Source organism: Melospiza melodia, chromosome 1, assembly GCF_035770615.1.
Source record: "Melospiza melodia melodia isolate bMelMel2 chromosome 1, bMelMel2.pri, whole genome shotgun sequence".
Lineage (NCBI taxonomy): Eukaryota > Metazoa > Chordata > Aves > Passeriformes > Passerellidae > Melospiza > Melospiza melodia.
The window spans coordinates 47,895,167-47,902,039 of NC_086194.1; positions in this window are offsets into that span (position 1 = coordinate 47,895,167).

The window sequence follows — 6,873 nt, forward strand, 5'->3', positions numbered from 1 at the left end:
GGGACATCCAGATTCTCATAGTTAGGACAGGTTTTGTAAAGCAGAAGGGACTTTTCCTGGCCTGGAAAAGGTGGTCTTCTGGTAAAACCTATTTTCAAGGAGAAACACTGACTCAGTGAGGGGCAGAACCCAAGGTATAAACTCACTGTCTTTTTCCAAGTACATGTCTGGCACTGCTATTGAGCTTTACTTTGCAGATTCCCACATAGTTTATGAGGTTAAATGGGGCTATAAAACAGCTGAGGCTATTTTATTTATTCTGTGAATAATAACACCTTCCAAGTGGTATCAGTGACAAATTCAGCCAATGGAAAGTGTTCAGTAGTGTTGGGGAAAAGAGTAAACCAAACCAGAGGTATTTTCAGACTTCATTCACCTATACCTCCTGACTGGTTTTGGAGATTCCCTGGCTACCTCCTCATCATGGTGTTAGTAGAGTCCCAGAGTTGGAGCTGCAGCGTCTCTGAGATGGGGACAGAGCAGGGCAAACACTGTCTTACCTTGTTACAGACCTGCCAAGTTCAAAAGACATTTTTGGATTAGACATATAAGAAAATAATGTGCCCATACCAACCTGCTTGCAAACAGCTGTTAGGGAGCAGCAGCTATCGTCATGGCCCAAGATCTGCACCATCTCCATTTGGGCTCGCAGGCAGCCAAAGGTCCTGGAGATGCAGAGAAACACATTCAGAGTGCTCACAAATCTCACCACCATGGGAAGAATTAAGGAAGAATTATTTTAAATAACATCTTGGTCATTTCCAATCCCTTTGCCTTCTTTCATACTTTATTGTAAGGTGAAGCAACTCTTTGTCATATCACACCCAGGCATTCAGTAACACTATGTTTGTACTAGAGACTACTAATATAGTTTTACTCCATCAGATGTTTCAGTCCTTCTCATTAATGAAAAGACGTGGTCTTATTTTAAAATTCCTTTAGTTAGTCTATTTTCTGTGTCATATTAGTTTGTTAACCAGAAACAGATTGAAATATTAAGGATATTTACTTATCTCTAACATATCCTCAGTGCAATTATATATGCAGTTTGTACTGAAGCTGAGATGACATAAGGGACCAGTGTCCCTCTTGGGTATGTGTGTGGAAAAAAAATTTCAGTTATGTTTATTTAAATTTCAGTAGAATTTGTCCCATAAGAAACATCTGTTTCTTATTTCAGATGTGCATTTTTTCACAAATGTTGAAAAAGGGCTTTCCAAAGACACTGAGCAGCCTAAAATCCTGTCTAAGTAGCACCCTCTAGTGTAAATATGCTACTTTTGCAGAAAGGATTTAATTATACTGTATGGCTGACTTTTTCTAAAGAGCTGATACATAAAGTGAAAAAAACTACTGTGAACTCACGTAAAACCCATTTTGTATCCTTATCATATCTTTTCCCTATTTAGCAAAGCATATAGACTACATTTAATTTGAAGCACCTATTTTGGTTTTAAAAACTTTCAGGTGATTTTGTAGGTAGCATTCTTGGCCTTCCTTATAAATAATTTATTTTATGTGTGTCTTGTAGTTTCATTTGTTTATTTATTTATTTATAATATGATGGCAAGAGGTCAGAAAATTATCACCTGTTCAGCCTCCCGAGTCTTTAAAAAAAAAGCTAGAGCTGATAGAACACTTTTTTTTTTTTGGTTAGTGAAAAATGGTTTCTCAACAAGAACGTCCTAATTTTTCCATTGTTCAGAAAATATTACAAAAACATATAATGTAATTTGGCTGGTGAAATTGCTGATGTGATTATGTGATTACTTCATTTGCACTATGTTCTAGTTGCAAGCAAGTCTCAGATACTGAGAGTAATATCTTGGTCTAAATTAACACAACAGCACTTAAGTGCTCTCATGCCCTTTGCTTAATTTTAGAATTTTTATGTCAGCAAATGGTACATCTGTACCATATGGATAAAGAAAGAAAAGGGGGTATTTTACCATGAGACACAAAAGAAAGAAGTCTAATTCTCCTCCTCCTCTGTAAATCAGTTAGGAGACCTAAATGAACAGCCCTGAGAAACTTTCTGTGATTTAGTGATACAAATGCAATATTATACTGACTGAAGACAATGAATCTTTTGAGACTGCATGAAACACAAATATTTCTTAACTCCTACAGCTTTGTAAAAAAAGCAGAGTTCAACCAGAGTTCTTTTTCTGAAACTGAGTTCACTTGACAACTGTCTTTTGCTGTTAATGAAATATGATTTTTATCTCATTCCTTATTTCACAACTTTTCCATTTTAATACATCTTCTTTCCTTTCCCATGTTTCTTTGTTATCCTCCCTTGTTGTCTGCCATTTTTCACTCATCTTATTTTAGTTCTTTCTCCCCATAATCATAGAATCATTAAGGTTGAAAAAAGACCTCTCAGATCATCGAGTCCAGCCATTAACCATAATGTTTTTGTTTTTCCCTCCAACTTTGATTTCTGTGAGATTTTTTTCCTTCAGTTGCTCCTCATAAGAGAGCTTCTGTACTATTTTCCCCCAGCAAGCATCCACTTTAAGGATTTTTCCCCCAACTACACTTGTCAAGGCAGAGTAATGAATGAATCCTTTTGGTAACAGAAAAAAAAAGTCCTAGGTAAAAGTTACGCTATAATGGCTATGGGGTCTGGCATTGTTTTAGTCTGGGTGATGTTGCTGCAGAGTAATAATTAGCATTGGCTCCATGATTGTCAGCAGGCTGATCAATCACTTTATTATTCTGTACTTATTAAGAAACCCACTGCCCTTACAAACACTCATGAAAAACGTGGACTCAACTGGTCCTTCCATCCAAACACCATCACCATTGGCCAATTAAGAAATCCCCTTTGGTAAACAAATCTCCATAACACATTCCACATGTTCAACAGCTGCAGCAAGTGAAGATAAGAATTGTTTATCATTCTTTTCTCTGATCTTCTCACAGCCTTCCCCAGGACAATGCCTGGGAAAGTTGTGCCTTTTGCTCTCTGTGGCCAGACAGCTGCTGCCACAGGGGGAGCTGGTTATGAATTTCCTATTCAGACTATTAGGAGAGAGACCTGTGCTCTGAGCATTGCTAATTTTAATCCGTGTCACACATTGGGTTAGTTCTCACGAAACCTGTCTTGCTCCTGACATAAATATATTCCTTTACTGGATAATGTCAGTCTAAATTGCCTCTGTGATTATCATAGGAGCTGACAAAAGCAGTGTAATCACCTTTGGCTTGGCTTAGAGAACATATCCAAAATGCTGCCCATCAAAATGTTTTTGATTATGTAACGTTTGTAATAGAAAGTACAGATTAATCCAAACTGCAGCGTTTTGCCAGACTACAGATCTGCCCTTCTATTCAGTGTTTGGAGGTGAAATTGCCTTTTTCCAGGCCAGCTCTATGGCATACTAGGATATTCAAGAGGATTTGAGAGCACAATTTGCTCTTCATTTCAGAATCACTGAAAGAATGGATATTATATTCTTACTGATTTTGTGTGGTGCAGGATTCCCTTATTATAGGGGTCTTGCTGGGGGGCCTGGGAAGAGGGGAATTTCCTACAGCATAACTTCAACTTAGACATAGCCAAAACCCAGAGAGTCAGACCTGAGCCATACATCCTCCAGGATCCAGGAGAGGCAAAAAGGAAGGTGGGCTAGGGGAAGGAGATGTCCTCAAGAAGCTCTGCAAGGGCTGTCACCTTGTCTCTTCCCCAAGGCTCTTCTTCCCTCTTTGTCTGAAGTCATGGGGAAGAATTAATTCTAATTGGAACCATAGCCCAGAAATTATGATGCATACCATCATGTGCTAGGCCACACATTTGCTTCTCCTCTCTGTGGATTCCCAAGCAATCCTACTACTAGGTGGGAAATGGCTTTCAGAATCATGACAATTCTTCAGCTTATTAGTGGAAGAGTGGATTTGTTCCTGCCAAAAACACCTTTTGAATGGAAATTTATACCACAAGGAATACTACACTACTATATTCTAATTACAGGCTATAAATTGAATGTGTTTGCAAGTGCTAGATGGGCGAACATCAACTTTGGAGTTATTAAACAACTAATAAAAGGAAATTACAAGATGGAAAGTAATAATTTTTCTTAACTGACAGGATTTTTCTGTGCATCAAGGAAGCACTTTGCTCATCTTTCCTTTGGAATCAGCATTATGAACTCAGTTTCTCAGCAGAAAGAAAGTTTTAGGAAATATTCTCCGACAATTACAGAATGGAGCTACACAGTGGACTACAGTGTGATCAGCATTTTCAATGTCAATATTTTACATTTCTGATTGTGTTGGTATTGTAAGGAAGCCAGAGATAAAAAACACTTTGGCAAGTGTTCTCCTTATTAGTTAAAAAATGCTCCACTCTTATTAAAGTGCTAGTGCAAACATTTATAACCATCTGAAAATGCACCCCTGAAAACAGTCATTACACTTTAAAACATCCTGAAGGAAAACCTGGCAAAGTAAAAATGTTCTTCAAGCCATGTTAAAAGAAAAATGACTGGCTCCAGTGTGTAAGTTCTCAACTCCCATGAAAAATGCAAGCCAGCAAAAACTGTTCCCCCAGTGCTTTGTATTGTGTTATTTATTGTTACAGAAAGAATTTCTTTTCATTAGCTTATGCCTGGCAAGAAGACATCTTAAACCACATCATGTGAGGGGAGGAGACAGTGAAGGGTGTGATTCATAGTTTTTGAATGCAAAAATCTGGCATAAAATATAAAGCTGTTGAACAGGCAGAGCTGGCTCATTGTTCTGCTGGTTTCACATGGCATTCCTTTCTTTCCCTTTTTCTTCACACTGTGAAAGATCAGTTGATTTTTCTTCCCATAAGTTGCTGTAGAAATAGTTTTACTTATTTATTAAGAAAAATATAACTCCAACTGAAAATTCCATTGCTAAGAGTTGTACCCCCAGCACTCTGCAAACAACAGGCATCATTTTTATATCACATTTCCTGAAAAGGATTGACTTTCTTTGGCTCCTTAGAGTGCTAAAAGGATAAGATATATTTACTATCCACTGGTTCCTGGAAGCCAGACATAATTCCTTGACAACATGAGAAACGAAGCATTCTATTTATTTCTAGCAGGACCTTGATGAGTCTGGATAAAAATTATGAAGAAATTATTGGCTCTGTAGAGAGCAAAAGGGAAGGGCATTTGTCACATATATACTGCATTGATTTAAGCAGTTATACACTCCTAGGAATCTCCATTTCATTTTTCAGAGTACACTGTATAGAAATACATGTTACAAGAAATTTATTGCACAGATTAAGAATCATGATTTTCCTCTTTTTAATAGTAATAATTAGCATATGTCAGTGTTATTTACACATCCTTACGTACACTAACAGGGCAACCACCCCTGTTCTGCCGGCCCCCAGGCTGAGCATCATGTGCTATGCTGTGTCATTTGAAACACACCAGCAATGGATGGAGCCACATTTGGAAATGGACCAAGGACAGATGGAGCTGCACCATATAAATCTCACAGACCCACAAGTAAAGCAGAAAGCATGTTTAGATTGCAGTAATTCTGTATTATTAAAGGGTTCAAATTGTACATGACTTTTCTTCCTTTGGGGTGGCAGGAGAAAGAAAGGAATTAATGGAAATTCTCTCTATTTTCTGCCAATGACTTTGAGCTCCATATTGGCTGTTTTGTCTTCTGGTGTTTTCCTGCATTCCCTACTGCTTCATTAAAGGAATTTTTCTGTTGTTTACCAGTGATAGCTAAACCTAGTTTCTCTTGAAGGAAATAAAGCCTGTTCTTTCTTACCACTGAACAGGCTGGTTCATAGATTATGAATGAGTGACAAGTCCCTTCTGGCAAGTCCCAATTTTCTGCCTGGTGTATGAGCAAGTTCTGATGCTGGACCTCAGACTTCTCCAACCCATGTTTATCTGAGAACAGTGCAGGGATATTTGTTTGTCAGAGCATCCAATCTCAACAATTTCTTCAGAAAAGTATCATTTGATATTGTATTTTTAGATTCTGCTGCACACTGGTGCCATAGTGTTTGCAAATAAGACACTGGAAAGATTTTTTTAATCAGGGACAATTAGAAGAGTGTTGGTTTGTTTAGCAAGGCAAAAAAAAGGCTGAAAGAAGAAAAGTAAATAAAAAGGCTGCCTATAAATAATCGAAGAGGCAAGAAGCACAGCATTAGTGAAGGGCATTCATGCGAGGTAATGAACACTATTTGCATAGGAGCAGAAAGGTCTAAAGGGCTGCCAGTATTATGGACAGACTGGAAATTTGCCAAGACTTATTCATTTGGGCAGGCAAGCCTATAGCAGCCTCCCAATGGGAATGGAAGATATAGAAAAAAAACAAACTGTATTTAAGATTATACTGAAAACAAGTATGTGAAGGATGTTTGGGGTGGTGCATGGATAGCAAGGAGTGAGCCTCAGCAACCAGTGGGTCTCTGCTAATTCCACATTCACTGAGAAAGGTGTCCCAGTGAAACGGTGCAGGGGACAGCTGTAGGGAGGGGTGGGTGAAGTTTCATGAGACCCACAGGCCGTAGCATGAAGAGAAAGTCAAGAATCATGAAAAGGAACCACAAATTTCACAGCTGCACTGGGTAAGTCTCCTCTGCATTTACTGAGTCACACAAAAATCATGCTCTGACATCTTCATGTCAATGCCAGGAGAAAAAATGATCTTCCAGTGTAAAGGTGTCAGGGCACGCTCCTACTGAGCAGCTGCAGGAAGACGTGTGATAGACCATAACGGCGTTAAAGAAGGTAAAAGCCTCTTAATTCGAAGAGGGGCTGTCAGCGAGGAGGAGGGGGAAGGTGACAAGAGGACATAGTCTTTAAGCCCTGCCAAGGGAGCTTTAGGTTGGGTATTAGGATGAATTTCTTCACAGAA